Source organism: Chrysemys picta, chromosome 3 (genome assembly GCF_011386835.1).
Source record: "Chrysemys picta bellii isolate R12L10 chromosome 3, ASM1138683v2, whole genome shotgun sequence".
Taxonomy (NCBI): domain Eukaryota; kingdom Metazoa; phylum Chordata; order Testudines; family Emydidae; genus Chrysemys; species Chrysemys picta.
Genome location: NC_088793.1, coordinates 171,183,898 through 171,201,713, shown reverse-complemented (window position 1 = coordinate 171,201,713; position 17,816 = coordinate 171,183,898). Strand labels below are relative to the sequence as shown.

General features: G+C 45.8%; 1 protein-coding gene across 2 annotated transcripts in view; it reads right to left on the bottom strand.

Moving 5' to 3' along the window:
- MTA3 (metastasis associated 1 family member 3) overlaps window positions 1-17,816 on the bottom strand; it is a 262,904-nt gene that overhangs the window by 12,028 nt on the left and 233,060 nt on the right. The window lies entirely within an intron of this gene.

Genomic DNA, 17,816 nt, shown 5'->3' with positions numbered 1-17,816 from the left:
GTTTTATCTGATATCTAGTTTCATGGGCAAATTAAACACTGCAAATCTCTCTTGCTATAAAGAGAGTAATTCCAACCGACCCAGAGTCCAGCTTCTGCAAATTACTTTTACTCACGTAGTTCAAAAAGTTTTAAAAATAACATTTCTTTTAAAGATAGGTACTTTGTAATACTTCAATATTGCAAGCTTCAATAGTTGAGGTAGCTTACCTGAGGTTTCGTACAATAGCTAAATGGCAGAAATCCTTCTCAGTCTAAAGTAATAAGTCCCTAGGTCACATGTGGGCAGGTTGAGAGAACTAATTTAACTACTAAGCTGTTATTACATTTTAAACTCTCATCTACTTTATACTATATGCTGGTACAGATCACATTTTATATAATTGAAATATAGTTTTAAATTTTTACTTAAATGTTGAGATGATGGTATGCAAGACAACTGTGCTTGTCTAAAGAGTTGACATTTTCCTTATGCTTTTATGCTTTTTAAATCTTTACTAATGTGTCTTTTATATGGAAACTAAGTTTCACATACAGGAAGACTGCCTTAGGCCATGTCTAACACTGGGAAAATAAATCTTGTTAGCAAACCTGTTAACTGATATATTTAAACTAACGTGATGTTAAGCATGACTTTAGCCTTTTCACATATGATATATTATCCCAGCATAGAACTGGCTTTATGGATTAAGGGATTTAGGGATTTATGTTCATCAGCAGGCTAAAGGAACTGTTCACCCCAAAGGCTTTCACCTAAGTTAATGCACCCAAAGAGCAGGGAAGGTTGTGTTCATCTAGCTCGCACCTTATACAACTTCAAAAGGTAGCATTTGAGGGAGGGGATTGTATAATAATGATAATGAAATACACTGTAGTACAGAGACAGAATTGTATGGGTGGGATACATGCTTATTGACACCTGATCTTCACAGCTGATTTAGGACCTGGTTGAAATCAATGAAACTTCACTATGTGCTTAAAAGCTTTGCTGAATCAGAACGGTAATGTCTAAACCATGTGAATGAAGACTATCTAACTATGGCCTGGTCTATACTAGAAAATTACGTTGGCTTAACTATGTCTCAGGAAAAATCCACACTCAGGAGTGACGTAGTTAACGTCCAGTGTAGACAGTGCTAGGTCGACAGAAGATTTCTTCCATCACCCTACCTACCTCGCCTCTCGGGGAGGTGGATAAACTAAGTTGACAGGAGAACCCCCTCCCCATTGACGTAGGTGAAGCTCTGCCACTGAAGCATTTCAGGTGTAGACAAGCCCTATCTGATGGCCCCATCACCATAGTATCTGAGCACCTCACTCTCTTTAATGCAACTATCCTCACAATAGTCCTGTGAGGTAGGGAAGTACTAATAGCCCCATTTTATGGATGGTAAACTAAGGCCTTTATGTACATTACAGGGTTTTGTTGACAAAAGGCAGCTTTTGTCAACAAAACAGTGGATGCATACACACTATGATGCAACTTTTGGAGGCAAAAAATGCCCTGTTTTGGTGACAAAATAAAACCACCCTGATGGGAGACATAAGACTTTTTGCGCAAAAGTTTTGTCGACAAAGTGCCAGTGTAGACACTGTGCTTGATTTTATCACTTTAATTGGCCTCCAAGAGGTGTCCCACAATGCCCATCCTGACCGCTCTGGTCAGCAGTTTGAACTCCGCTGCCCTGCAGCCTGGTAAACAACCATCTGCCCCTCCCCCTTTAAATGATGATCCCTTTAAAGCCCTGGGAATTTTTAAAATTCCATTTCCTGTTTGCTTGGCATGAAGAGGTCTCATCGCATCTTAGAAGGTGACCATGGCAGCCTCACACAGCAAATGCTCTTCCGTTTGGATCACTGTGGAGCGTCTGGATCTGCTCAGTACTTGGGGAGAGGAGGCTGTGCAGTCCCAGCTGCACTTCAGCCATAGGAATTGGGATACCTACGGGCAGATTTTTCATGGCTTGTGTGAAAAGAGCTGTGATCGGAACATGCTGCAGTACAGAGTGAAGACAAAGGAGCTCAGGCAGGCGTGCCATAAGGCGAGGGAGGCAAACAGGAGCTCTGGCGATGCACCTAAGACCTGCCAATTCTATAAGGAGCTGGATGCCATCCTGGCCGGCGATCCCCCACCTCCTCTGCCAAAATCCCCCTGGATACTTCGGCGGGCCTAGAGGCAGCAGAAAGAGGACCTAGTCCAGAGGACCAAGTCATTGATGAAAAGGTGGAGTGAGATGACAATGTGGAGCTCCCAGCAGGGTGTCTCAGCAGGGCCGGCTCCAGGGTTTTTGCCGCCCCAAGCGGTGCAAAAAAAAAAAAAAAGAGCCGTGATCGCGATCTCCGAGCGGGAGTGAGGGACCGTCCGCCAAATTGCTGCCGAATAGCTGGACATGCCATCCCTCTCCGGAGTGGCCGCCCCAAGCACCTGCTTGGCAAGCTGGTGCCTGGAGCCAGCCCTGTCTCTCAGGGAACAAGCAGCCAGGAACTGTTTAGCACTCCGGAGGTGTCTAGCCAGTCTCAACAGTTGCGCTCCGTTGAGCAAGAAGCAGGAGGGGAGGTAAGCCTGGTATGTGGCTGTGGTTTGTGTAGTGTGGAGGTGAGTTCAGGGTATAGAAATGCACAAGGCTGGCTGTGATTCTGTGTGCTGGACATTTCCCTATGCACCTAATCAGTACGGCAGAACAGGGTGTTGATGCACACCGAGATCTCATGGTAATCCTCCAGAGAGCTCTCTAGGAAGCTTCCACACAGCGATTGCCACATACTTCTCTACCGAGAGGGCAGCTCTCATTCTGGTGTCCTTGCACTGGAGGTCTGGGGAGAGCTCCACATACAGTCCCAGGAAGATGGCTTTCCTCATCCAAAAGTTCTGTAGCCACTGTCGTCATCCCAGACCTATATGACAATACGATCCCACCATTCAGTGCTTTTTTCCTGAGCCCAAAAGTGACGCTCTACCCTATGCAGCTGCTCTGTGAATGCCAAGTTGCTCCTATCCATATCACACACCATGTCAGACAACTGGGAGTCTTGTTCATTTAGGAACTTCATGATTAACTGCACTGCTATTTGCGATGTGTTCAGTGGCGTAGCCAGGTTTTAAGAGCAAGGGGAGCAAACATAAAAAAGGCGCCCCCCCCTTGGCTCCTCCTCTAGCCACGCCCCCCCTTGGCTCCTTCTCCGGCTGCTCCGCGCCCACCCAGCTCCTCTCCCATGCCCCCCCCATCTCATCCCTCCTGCCATTGTCCCTGGTCAGCCCTTCCCCCGCCCCTCTGCTGCTGGACCAGGGCTCGCAGCTCGGCAGGCTGAGCAGCAAGCGGCCACCCGCCTGCCCGAGCCCGGCTGTGCTCCTCGCCCCGGCTCCGGCAGCTGGGCTGTTACTGCACTGAGCCAGCCAAACGGAGCCTTTCCCTCAAGGCTGCTGCCGAGGCACCCAGCCTCCTCCCCCCTCGCCGCTTCTCCCGCCGGCCCCCCTATTGCCAGGCAGCACGCGCCCAGCCCAGCCCCGCTGCTGCACATGCTCCCCCCCGCCGCCACCGAAAATGCTCCCTCCCGGCCCGGCCCGAGCGCTCTGGACCCAAACAGGCCCAGCAGCGCAGCCCATCCCCTGCTCTCTACCTGGCTGACTGACATGCTCCTCCGTACGTTCCGCCCCCCCCCCCCATGGCTCCTCCAGCCGTGTTGCCCTTCAGAAAGGAGCAGGCCCCACCCGCTGGCGCCATATAAGGTAACCCCTAAGGCACCGCTTTTCAAAAATGTGCTGGGGGAAGTGGCTGCTTCCCCTGCACCCCACTAGTTACGCTACTGGATGTGTTAATGACAGGTATCCAAGCATAGGAGAGCAGTGCAGGATCCATCCCTTCACACAAAGATGCCAGGGTGTACAGCAAACAAGGGCCATTGAAAAATGCAGGGAGAGAAAGCCGGAAGCCTGTGGAATCCTGGGATGGAAAACAATGCATCATGGGATATTGAGCCCAGTCCCAAGATGCACCACGATTTGTTTCGCTGTCCCAAAAGACCTAGCGGCAGAAGGTGTCAAGCTGCACTGTGGGATAGGTACCAACAGTGCATTGCTCACACTTTCAATGCTTGTGCCCCAAGTGTGGACATGTTGTGCTGACAGAGGGAGGGAGTGTGAACATGCAATACTGATTTTTATTATAGCGCTTTTTGAGTGTCGACATAACTTTTGTTGACAAAACTCTGTAGAGTAGACAAGGCCTAAGGCACAGAGAGTCTAAGGCCCGGCTAAAGGGATTTAGGCATTGCAACACACAGTGTTGCTGCACCAAACTTATAGGCTCCTAAAAAAAATCTCAGGAACAACACTGCAATCTATAAGCCCTGAGTTAGATGCCTGTGCTCCCCATACAATGAATGGGGACAGACAGGTGCCTTAGAATGTGATCCACAAAGCCAGCACACTTGGCAGGGAGCCACCTAAGCTAGCCAATGGGAGATACCAGTGAAAGGTGTGTCTGCAAAGCCCTGCCCCCTCATGGAGTTTAGCACCTTAGTCCAGGCTTTAGGAAGCTGCTTATTTCTGCTTATATTCCGTGAACTGAGGGAAGACAGGCATTCAGCCACCTAAGTCACAGCTCAGAGCCACCTAGTGGATTGGGCCCCTCAAGTGAGTTCAAGGGGGGGAAGGACGGAGGAGGAGAAGAGGAGACCCTCCCTTCAAACCTCCTGAGGGGGCAAAGAGATTAGATCTACCATCTCTCAAGTGCCCTAGCTACTGGGATACAGGATATTTTGATGTAGAGTTCCCTCAATCTCTACTGTTGAAGTTGTTCCACTTTAATTAAATAATTGAATAATTAAATATTAATTGAGCCAGAGAAGGAATTAGAATGACTGTATTGCCTAGTGTCAATAATTAGGGCTCCGTGTCTGTCACAGAGGTCGTGGAAGTCACGCTCAGGTGGCGCCTGAGACAGACACACCAGCCACCGCTTTGGACCCCAGGCAGCAGTCCCCGGCCGGCCGGAGCACCCGTGGTCCTTGGCTGGCCAGCCACAGCAACTGCGCTCCGTGGTCCCTGGCAGCTGGTGCTACTGGCCCCCAGCTTCCCCCACAGCAGGGGTCCCCCAAGTCCCCCTCCCAGCAGCAGTCTCCCCCCAAGCCTAAGCGCTGCTTCCCTTCCTCTTCCCCACCCAGATTTAAACCCAGGTATTTTTAGTATAAGTCATGGACAGGTCACGGGCCATGAATTTTTGTTTATTGCCCATGACCTGTCCATGACTTTTCCTAAGAATACTTGTTACTAAATCGTAGCCTTAGTTATAATCAGTGCCTTTTCAAGCTGCCAATAATGTATGACAAATTTCAATATATTTCAGAGCTAAAGGAACTTGGAAAATATATTTATACTGATTTGTTTGTCTGAACAGAAAGTAGCTGCTGTTCATCAGTAATGCTACCAAGCCTTCAACTGATTGCATACGGGTGCAGCGGTGCCCCTCCATGCAATCAATTGAAAGCTTAGGACCTAATTTGTGAAAATTCCCTGAAAATTAGAGGTGAACAACTGCTCAAAAGCTTTATCCAGTTTTGGTAGGATTCTAAATCTGGATCCAAACTCTGGAGCAAATTTTGAAATTGTGCCTATCTTTACTAAAAAGAAGGTTGTATATAATTTCATTTTTTTAAAAAACTGTGTGAAATTTAATAAGTAAGGCCTGTGACCAGTTCAAAAATTGAAATGGTATATGTAGGAAAAAAAATTTCCACTAAAATAGTCACTAGGACTGAGTGCAAATCTATAAAGCCCTATATAGCTTCTGGGCTGGCTACTTCAGACTCCCCCCCCCCCCCCCCCCACATGCCACTGTGGCAGCTGAAGTCAGCAAAGGTGTTTCAGTGAAGAGGCAGTAGATTCAACACTTGAGGTAGGGCATTCATTGAGCCCATATAAACTGGGGATATGTGCAGTAATGTAGCTAGTGTCAAATTAGGATTAGTTGCATTGGTGAAACCCCAATGTTGCAAAGATGTAGTTGATATAGGCATAATGATACAAATATTCCTAGTAGAGACTCTGGAATTCATTTCTGCCACTGCTTGAAGAGAACCAGAATGTTGGCCTTTATCTGAATGATCTCTTTTCTCAAGCATTTCCTAAGGGTTTGGGTGTGGTGGAATGTTTATTTCTAGGGAATGTCATTTTTCTTTTGTGTCTTAAAAATAATAAATACATAACAAAATTGCATGTTGGTCTGAAATGCTATATGTATGTCATGAGACATAAATGCATAAATAAAAATAATGGTAGTGTCAGTTTGATATGGAATATAGTAACGATTGGACATCTAACATAGCAAATGCCTGTGGAAATGAGGTAGGATCAGAGGCTAAAATAGGGAAAGAACAAGTTAAAAATTGCTTAGACAAGTTATATGTCTTCAAGCCACCAGGGCCTGATGAAACAATCCTAGAATATTCAAGGAGGTGATTGAGGAGATATCTGAGCCATTAGCGATTATCTTCAAAAAGTCATGGAAGACGGGAGAAATTCCAGAGGACTGGAAAAGCACAAATATAGTGCCAATCTATAAAAAGGGAAATAAGGACAACCTGGGGAATTACAGACCAGTCATCTTAACTTCAGGACCCAAAAAGATAATGGAGCAAATAAGTAAGCAATCAATTTGCAAATACCTAGAAGACAATACGGTAATAAATAACAGTCAGCATGGATTTGTCAAGAACAAATCACGTCAAACCAACCTGATAGCTTTCTTTGACAGGGTAACAAGCCTTGTGGATTGGGTGGGGAGGGGAGAAATCGTAGATGTGGTATATCTTGACTTCAGTAAGGCTTTTGATACGGTCTCACATGACCTTCTCATAAACAAACTAGGCAAATCAACCTAGATGGAGCTACTATAAGGTGTAAACTAGTTGTAAAACAGTTCCCAGAGAGCAGTTATCAGTGGTTCAAGGTCAAGCTGGAAGGGCATATCGAATACGGTCCCACAGGACTCAGTTCTAGGTCAAGTTCTCTTCAATATCTTCATCAATGATTTGGATAATGGCATAGAGAGTACACGTACAAAGTTTGTGGACAATACCAAGCTGGGAGGGGTTGCAAATTCTTTGGAGGATAAGATTAAAATTCAAAATGATCTGGACAAACTAGAGAAATGGTCTGAAGAAAATGGGATGAAATTCAATAAGGACAAATGCAAAGTATTCCACTCAGGAAGAAGTCCAGAGAAGAGCAACAAAAATAATTAAAGGTCTAGAAAACATGACATATGAGGGAAGATTGAAAAAAAAAAATGGGTTTATTTGGTCTGGAGAAGAGAAGACTGAGAGGGGACATGATAACAGTTTTCAAGTACTTAAAAGGTTGTTACAAGGAGGAGGGAGAAAAAAATGTTCTCCTTAACCTCTAAGGATAGGACAAGAAGTATGGGCTTAAATTGCAGCAAGGGAGGTTTAGGTTGGACATTACGAAAAACTCCCTGTCAGGATGGTTAAGCACTGGAATAAGTTGCCCAGGGAGCTTGTGGAATCTCCATCATTAGAGATTTTTAAGAGCAGGTTAGACAAACAACTGTCAGGGATGGTCTAGATAATACTTAGTCCTGCCATGAGTGCAGGGGACTGGACTAGAGGACCTCTCAAGGTCCCTTCCAGTCCTATGATTCTATGTCCTTTATCAAGGCAATATACTGTGTATTCTAAAGGTATAAGAGGGATGGACTCAATACAGTAGGTTGCTTCCATCTTTAACTAATGTGACTCTGCTAGGAAAAGAAGGGAAAAAAGCTAATAAAAGATATTCTGTTAATATAGTGAAAGTTGTTTGTAAATTAAATCATGATCTTGAGCTACAAACTCAAGTTTCAGATTTATTACTTAATAGTTACATTCTGACCCCATAAAATCTATTTTATTAATCCTTTTATTATTGGGGCAGGATCATTGCTAATATCTTTCTCCACTTTTTCATTTGGATGGATTAGGCAAAATCAGAGCAGGATTAAGTAGCATTAAAAGGCACATCCTTCTATTTTTTAAGGTTTTTTGTTTTTAACATAAAGCAGATGCCTGGAATTAAAGCAGATGCATTCCAAATAATTAAAATATAATAATATTATGTATCTAGAGAAACATTTTATTCTGAAGGAGGATCATATCACAAAGTATATAAATAGCTTCTCTGATGCAGTGCTGGCTCTGTAATACCTCTTGAATAAATTGTCCTATTAGCAAAAGGGAAGCCAATGTTTGCTGTTAACAGCTGAAGATCATGTTGTAGTTTTAGTTAACTCATTCCCAATGGAGATACACTTGCCATGAGAAAAGGTCTAACTGCTTCAGCACTGAAAGAAAAGAAGCATTGATTCATTCAGCAGTAGTTCTATATACAAATATTCTGTTGGCCCATCAAGGGAAAGAATACAGAAATCTGTTGTAACCCATTCAGCCAATCAGTTAATTACGGTTGTTAAAATGGTAAGTGCTGAAAAACTTTATTTTCAACATGGTATAGCAGGTCTCCCTATATAGACATGTTTATTATGTATTCACATAGAGTGTACTGGAATATACAGAGTCTGTATGCACATATAAGCATACTGTATATACAGTATGCCAAACAATTGACAGTAAAAATTTTAAGCAACAGATATATTTTTCTTGATCATCCACAACTACATTACTAATTTTCTTTGCAGATTACAGTTTGTGTGCAATATATTCAATGAAAATTAATTTGTTATATAGAGTCATGTATATTGAAGTTCTAGATGCTGTAAATATGACTTATACTATATGTTCAAATATATGAATCCATGGGTGATAACTTAGTACTGTGAATCCGATTTCACGAAATATAGTCATTCCCCACATTAGTCTAAAAACTGGGCCCAGAATAGAATCTACATTATGGTTGTTTCGTGAAAAGGAAGAAAACAGTAAGTTATCTTTATACCACACCCGAGTTAGCATAAACCACATGGAAACACTGTAATAGGTATAGTATATTCTCTTAAGAGCTTGCATCCAAGGTCTCATAATGAGCAGTTGTAAAACAACTAGAGCTTTCAAAAGAATGCTTGTTCCTGGCACTGTGCAGAAATACTTTTTCAAGAATCAGGCTTTTATTTAATTTTTTTCCAGAGATTTTAAATTAATATCTTATGCAGTTCATTTCACAGTAGGGAACTACAATTCCTTTTTCATTCAAAAAGGTCAAGAATAAGTAATACTACAAAAATATTAACTACGTCAAAGGTATCACAGAATAGTGTCAGACTCCCAAAGTGAACTTTCTTGAAATTTCACCAGTGTTTCTTACCATTTTAAGCCCTGCCCCTGCGATTAACTCCATTTATTACTTAATAGTTACATTCTGACCCATAAAACCTATTTTATTAATCCTTTTATTATTGGGTGTGGGGCAGGATAATTACTAATATCCTTCTCCACCTTTTCATTTGGATGGATTAGGCAAAATCAGAGTAGGATTAAGTAGCATGTGGGTGGTCTCCTGTGCCCACACAGACCCACTGGAGTCAATGGGGCTTCTGACAGGAAGAGGGGTTTGCCCATGTAGAAGCAATAGCAAAACTGGAGCCTTACGGGGTTTATCAGGATAGATTCACTGAACATTGTCACAGGGAGATGTGAATTTCACATACCTGTATTAGCAGGGACCTCTACGCTGCATGGGTGATTCCCCCGGAGAATGTACAGGTCATAGTTCTACCACTAGTGTATCTTGGGGCCCCCACCTCCAAGAAGCTTTTGTTACATCCACAGCTCCTAAGAAACTTGTTGGCAGGCACATGATCTGGAGGGGGATGCACTATGCTCCAATTCAGCAGTCCATCCCTGTTCAGCAAAGCACTTAGGAACGTGCTGAACTTTAGGCCTGTGCCTGAGCCTTGAGTTTCTTGTATTACTCTCTCTATGCTGCATATTTAGCACTGCACTATGCTGAACTACCAATATCAGAAAGCTATAATAGGGAAATAGGCAAAGAAAAATAGTTACAGTTAATACACCTTTTAACTCTACTGGAATACGAGTAAGGAGGGATTTTCAAATACATGGAGAGGAAAAAGGATAAATATTTTGTTCTAAAGAGGGACAGAGAACATGTATGCATATCTTCTCCTTAATAACAGGATAACAAGGAAATTTAAGGGGAAAATAAAAAAAGAGATAACAGTGTCATGAATCTTCGGTTGGTAAAAATAAATAAATAAATTGAACCAGCAACTAACATATATACTCAATCATAAGCCAGTTCGTTTATAAGCTGACCCCCCCCCCCCCAAGATGGATAAGTAAAAATGGAAAATCTTTATGACCCGTTCATAAGCCGACCCTATAATTCAGGAGTCAGCAAACTTTGGCTCCCGGGCCATGAGGATAAGCTGCTGGTGAGCTGAGATGGTTTGTTTACCTTGAGCGTCCACAGGCACGGAGGTAAACCTAAATAAACAAAGGGTATGTCTACACTACGAGAGTAGTTCGATTTTACTTAAAGCGAATTTATGGAACCGATATTACAAAGTCGAACGTGTGTATCCACACTAAGGACAGTAATTCGACTTTGTGAGTCCACACTAATGGGGTAAGCGTCGACAATGGAAGTAGTGCACTGTGGGCAGCTATCCCACAGTTCCCGCAGTCCCTGCTGCCCATTGGAATTCTGGGTTGAGCCCCAAATGCCTGCTGGGGCAAAAAATGTGTTGAGGGTGGTTTTGGGTAACTGTCGTCATTCAACCCTCACTCCCGCCCTCCCTCCGTGAAAGCGCCGGCTGGCAATCAGTTCGCGCACTTTTCTGGTGATTGACAGCGCGGATGCCACAGCACTGCGAGCATGGAGCCCGCTGCGATCATCGCTGCAGTTATGGCCGTTGTCAACATCTCGCACCTTATCATCCACCTTTTTCAGAGACAGATGCTGAGAAATCGGGCGAGGAGGCTACGGCAGCACGGTGAGGACATTAAGTCTGAGAGGACTCCGCGCCGTGAACATCATGGTGGCAATGGGTCATGTTGATGCTGTGGAACGGCGATTCTGGGCCCGGGAAACAAGCACGGACTGGTGGAACCGCATAGTGCTGCAGGTCTGGGATGAACCACTGTGGCTGCGAAACTTTCGGATGCATAAGGGAACTTTCCTGGAACTTTGTGAGTTGCTGTCCCCTGCCCTGAAGCGCAAGGACACCCAGATGCGAGCAGCCCTGACTGTCCAGAAGCGAGTGGCCATAGCCCTCTGGAAGCTTGCAACGCCAGACAGCTACCGGTCAGTCGCGAATCACTTTGGCGTCGGGCAAATCTACCGTGGGGGTTGCTGTAATGCAAGTAGCCAATGCAATCGTTGAGCTACTGCTCTCAAAGATAGTGACCCTGGGAAACGTCCAGGTGATCATAGATGGCTTCGCTGCGATGGGATTCCCAAACTGCGGTGGGACTATAGATGGAACTCACATCCCTATCCTGGGACCGGACCACCAGGCCAGCCAGTACATTAACTGAAAGGGCTACTTTTCAATGGTGCTGCAAGCACTGGTGGACCATAGGGGACGTTTTACCAACATCAACGTTGGATGGCCGGGCAAGGTTCATGATGCTCGCGTTTTCAGGAACTCTCGTCTGTTTAGACAGCTGCAGGAAGGTATTTACTTCCCGGACCACAAAATAACTGTTGGGGATGTGGAGATGCCTATAGTGATCCTCAGGGACCCAGCCTACCCGCTAATGCCCTGGCTCATGAAGCCCTACACAGGCGCCCTGGACAGTGAAAAAGAACTCTTCAACTACTGGCTGAGCAAGTGCTGAATGGTGGTGGAGTGTGCTTTTGGACGTCTGAAGGGGAGATGGAGAAGCTTACTGACTCGCTCTGATCTCAACGAAACCAATATCCCCATTGTTATTGCAGCTTGCTGTGTGCTCCACAATCTCTGTGAGAGTAAGGGGGAGACGTTTATGGCGGGGTGGGAGGTTGAGGCAAATCGCCTGGCTGCTGATTACGCCCAGCCAGACAGCCGCGCGATTAGAAGAGCCCAGCGGGACGCACTGTGCATCCGGGAAGCTTTGAAATCTAGGTTCCAGAGTGAGCAGGGTAACCTGTGACTATTAAGTTTGTTTAAACAGCTGAACCTGCCCCCGTTTCTTTACCCAGTTAATGTTGACTATCCTCTCCAGTTACCAACCCCCTTCCCCTCCCTTCCAACACACCTTTAAAAATAAAATAAATGAAACTTTGTTCATTAACACCGTTTTCTTGATTAAGGATTTCATGGTAAAGTGTTGAAACTGGGACGCAGACTGTGGTGGGGAGCAGGTGTAGTGATGGAAAGGACGCTTCTAAACTCGAGGAATGACAGGCTCCTGCTCCTAGAGCGGTCCACAGTGGTGGACTGGTTGTTTCAACAGAGCCTGCCACCCCTCCTTTTCGGGACTCTGTGTGTGGGGGCTATGTGACTTTGTGGCGGGGGAGGGCGGTTACAGATCCCCTGCTGCGTGGCTCTGTCATCCAGGCTAAGGACTGCTGCATAAGATCTGTAACCGCCCTCCCCCGCCACAAATTCACATGAAAACCACCTCCCAGACTGACCAGGGTGCCTAGTGACTGCAATGTGTGTGTGACCTTCTGCTGAACCTGCCCCCGTGTCTGTACGCTGGTAAAAGTGACTATCCTCTCCAATTACCAACCCCCTTCCCCCCCTTCAAACACACTCTCCTCTAAAAGAACATAAGGGAAACAGTAATTAACAGAAACATATTTTTTATTAACAACTACACAGTTAGGGGATGAAACTGGGACGGGGGCTTGGGTGAGGTGCTTTTGGAGTGAAGGAAAGGACTTATCAAATCTTTGGGAATGCGAGCCTTCTGCTACTTGAGCAGTCTGCAGGGGTGGAGTGACAGTTTTCACAGCCCCTGCCGCCCCTTCTTCTTGGGACTTTGGGTGAGGGGGGGATGGGACTTTGTGGCGGGGGAGGGCGGTTAGAGAGAGAATGCAGCGGGCCTCTGTCCTCCTGCCTCCGGTCCTGCAGAACATCTACAAGGCGCTGGAGCATTTCCGTTTGCTCCCTCATTAGTCCAAGCAGCGTTTGAGTCGCCTGCTGGTCTTCCTGCCGCCACCTGTCCTCCCGTTCGCTGTGTGATCGCTGGTATTGCAACATGTTCTCCCTCCACTGGGTCTGCTGTGCCACCTCAGCTCGGGAGCAGCCCATAAGTTCTGAGAACATCTCGTCCCGTGTCCTTCTCTTTCGTCGCCTGATCTGCGCCAGCCTCTGGGAGGGGGATGCCGGGGTAGCTCGGGAGACACTCGCAGCTGTGGGATGGGAAAAAGGGAGTGAATTCCTCACAAAGATACCAGTTTTGCAAACAATGAATATAGTCTTTCTCTGTGAACAAGACCATGCACAGTACCTATCACATGCGCACTCAGTACAAGGTCAAATTTTCGGCCTTCCCATTGAGTGCCTGGGGTCTTGCTGTACAGATCGCACAAGGGTGACCAGACAACGGAATTCGGCTAGCAGGCAGACATGGTAAGCCGTAGACTTTTGGCTGCTTAAAGCTTAATTTATAGCAGTGCCCTCCTTTCACGTTCCAAGCAATGCTCCTAGCGTTGGCCAAATCCTGCTGCCGGCATGAACTCTGCCCCTGTCCCACCCCCCTCGCGGCTGTCCCCGGGAAAGATCCCTGCATGCTGCCCCTGTCCCGCCTCCACTGCGTGGCTGTAAACCACCGGTTACAGTTATGTAAAGTAACAGGCAATCAGTCCCAATACTAACATTCCCCTAATTCAAAGCAGGTCACCATGAGTGATATCACTCTGATGAGGATTTCGGAGACAGAGAAAGACTGCATGCTGCGTGAATGCCAGCAAACACCAGGGCCATATGCCACCATGCTTTGCGAGGCAATGATCCCGGAGTACTTGCTGCTAGCCTGGCGTGGAAAAGTTTCCTACCATGGAGGACGCAATAAGGCCGCTCTCCCCAGGAACCTGATGCAAAGGCTTTCACAATACCTCCAGGAGAGCTTCATGGAAATGTCCCAGGAGGATTTCTGCTTTATCCCCGGACATATTGACAGAATTTTCCAGTAGCTGCACTGGCAAGGACTAAAAACTAAAGCGCCTAGGGCAAACTAATCATGAAAAACTGGACATGTTGACAAACTTTTCCAGTAGCTGCACTGGCAAGGACTAAAAATTAAAGCTCCTAGAGCAAACTAATCATGAAAAACCCATTGTTAAGATACCATTCCTATTCTGTTCAAAATAAATGTTTAAAACACTTACCTACTGATCCTTCCCCTGATTCACGGTCCGGGTTACCGCCTTGAGATCTCTGTGATGGTGATGAAGAGATCCTGGCTGTCGGGGAAATCAGCATTGAAAGCGCTGTTGACTGCCTCGTCCTCCTCATCTCCTTCCTCATCTTCCCCGTCCGCGAACATCTCAGAGGAAGCAGCCGTCGACAATACCCCATCGTCAGAGTCCACGGACGGTGGTGGGGTAGTGGTGGCGGCCGCACCTAGAATGGAATGCAGTGCCTCGTAGAAACGGCATGTCTGGGGCTGGGATCCGGAGCATCCGTTTTACTCTTTGGTCTTCTGGTACGCTTGTCTCAGCTCTTTGATTTTCACACGGCACTGCGTTGCATCCCGGCTGTATCCTCTCTCCGTCATGGCTTTTGAGATCTTCTCGTAGATCTTCGCATTCCGTCTTTTCGATCGCAGCTCCAAAAGCACGGACTCATCGCCCCACACAGAGATCAGATCCAAGACTTCCCGATCAGTCCATGCTGGGGCCCTCTTTCTATTCTGCGATTGCACGGCCATCACTGCTGGAGAGCTCTGCATCGTTGCCAGTGCTGCTGAGCTCGCCACGATGTCCAAACAGGAAATGAGATTCAAACTGCCCAGACAGGAAAAGGAATTCAAATTTTCCCGGGGCTTTTCCTGTGTGGCTGGTGGCTGGTCAGAGCATCCGAGCTCGGACTGCTGTCCAGAGCGTCAACAGAGTGGTGCACTGTTGGATAGCTCCCGGAGCTATTAGCGTCGAATTCCATCCACACCTACCCTAATTCGACATGGCCATGTCAAATTTAGCGCTACTCCCCTCATCGGGGAGGAGAACAGAAATCAATTTAAAGAGACCTCTATGTCGAAATAAATAGCTTCGTTGTGTGAACGGGTGCAGGGTTAATTCGAGTTAACGCTGCTAAATTCGACATAACCTCCTAGTGTAGACCAGGCCAAAGTGTCCCGGTGCACAAGCTGCTTACCCTGACGGGCCAGGACAGCAACTGGTGGGGAAACTTTTGGGGGGAAGAAGCTGGGGGTCAGGGGAGTAACTCCTGTGACCACCCCCGCCACATGACCCCACCCCTAGCCCGGGACCCCCACACTCTCCCCATCCCATCCCTTCCCATCTTACCTGGGGAGGATGTCTCTGGCCTGGCTGGAGCTGCTCCGGCACCTGGCAGCACAGCCACATTCTGCTCTGGGGAGCGGGGCCGAGCGGCACATGGCCAGAAGCGGAAAGACTCTGGCCCCGCCTCTTCCCTTCTGACTCTGCTGGTTGTGCTGCCTCTCCTTGCTCCCTCTGTTGGGGGGAGGGGCTGTGTCCCACCACTCCCTCTCTACACCCGTTCATAAGCCAACCCCCTTCTCTGGTGCTTCCCTTTTTTACTAAAAAAATTCGGCTTATGAATGAGTATATACGGTACTTTTCTTCAAGATTCATAATATTGTTACACAGATAACATCAAACATGATTGTAGCAGGATATTCTCTAGCTAAAGGTCAGGCAACATTTACATTCCAAACTCCCTACTTTATATTTTATGGGAAAATAAACTCAGCCTTAAACAGTTGAAAATAGGCAAATAAAATGTATTTTAAAGTTACAGCAGAATGACAGCAATTTTGCAGTTCTGTGAATCAAACTTTTTTTAAAAATTCAACTTTGCAAACTGGTAGCCAATATCACCAGCATATCTCCCTTGCTGTGTTTTGCAGGAAAGAAACACATAATAAAATAACCAATGCCCCGATTCAGCAAAGTGCTTAACCCATGTGTCTAACTTCAACATGAGTCATTCCACTGACTTCAATGAGATGATCCAGGGAATGAAAGTTTGGCAGGTGCTTAAGTACCTTGGTGAACTGGGGACTCACTCTCTAATGTTTGAAGGAAACATGTTTTTTTCATGACCTGGCAGGACTGGATTTATCCCTACATGACCTAAACTGCCACATATCCCCCTCCTTCATGTTCCTCCCCATGCTCACATTAAAGGAGCTTGCAAGCGCAATATCTGCCATACACCCAAGGGTAGGTCTACAATGCAAAAAAAGGAATGTTCTTAACTCGCTAATCTAGCTAACTCACGTTAATATATCAGCAAAGATGCTGCAACTCATCTTTTAACTCAGATTAGCAGCTTGCGTTCAAGCCTATAGGGCAGCCTGCAGTTGAACACAAGCTGCTAACCTGAGTTAAAATCAGAGTTACCATGTCTTCACTGCTATTTTAACCCAAGTTAACTCATGTGGGTTAGCTAACCAGAGTTAAGAACGCACGCTTTTTTGCAGTGTAGACATACCTCCATGGCTGTTGATGACTACTTGAGCTTTTATCACTAGAAGCTTCTGTATCAGGCTGGTCGCTGCTCCACCCTCTCCCTGCTTCCCTAGGTGCTGGGGAGGCCAGGGAAGTTCAGCGCGCTTCCTCTGCCCCGAGGGCCGGCTCCGCAGCTCCCATTGGCTGGGAACCACGACCAGTCCCCATTTCATTTTTGTTAATTAATTTCAATGTATTAATTGATTTTCTGAAATATGGGTTAAATTGTATTGTAAAAGTGGTTCTACCAGATAGAAAATAGCAACTACAAACTGGACTATCTCAGCACATCCATGGAATGTCATCTGCACACACAAAGTGGGTGAGGTGATATCTTTTACTGAATAAATTATTACCTCACCCACCTGTTTTTTCTCATATCCTGGACCAACATTGCTGCAACAAAATTGAAAACAATACACACACATATATATAAATAAACATATAAAATTAACCTGCATTGATTCACAACTTGAAAATTCTGTCTACCCATAGAACTTTCCAGTGTTGAGAAAAAGTCGAGGAATTGCATGGCACTCAGTGTACTGATGGAATTTGCTATAATACAGTGGATCTCAAACTTTTGTATTGGTGACCCCTTTCACACAGCAAGCCTTTGAGTGCGACCCCCCTAATAAATTAAAAATACCTCCATTATAAATATTTAACACCATTATAAATGCTGGAGGCAAAGCAGGGTTTGGGGTAGAGGCTGACAGCTCGCGACCCCCCCCACATAATAACCTTGCGACCTCTTGAGGGGTCCCAACCCCCAGTTTGAGAAACCCTGCTATAATAAATCCTACTGCTTTAAATAAGGGTGAGATCGGAAAGACTTCAATAACAATCTGAGCAAGGGCAGCTTGCAGACCAGACTGTGATCTCTTGCTTTAATACAAAGTTAAATCAAACAATAACCAGAGTTGAATTAGCCTCAGAAAGCTAGAGGCTCGTCTATGATAGAAGAGCTCCCTTTCAGTACAAGCAAAAACCCATCAATGTTGCCCATTAATCACTAAATGAAAGAATGAAAAAGACAGCTGTCTTACCAATTGCTTTCTGATGGCAAACGACTCAATTTCTGTGTTAAGAAAAAGGTGGTCAGCTATATTTTTCCCTTCAGTTTCTGGGACGTGTTGCATAATATATGCAGTATGAATATGTTCAGTGTCTTTTCTAATATAAACACACAAAAATGT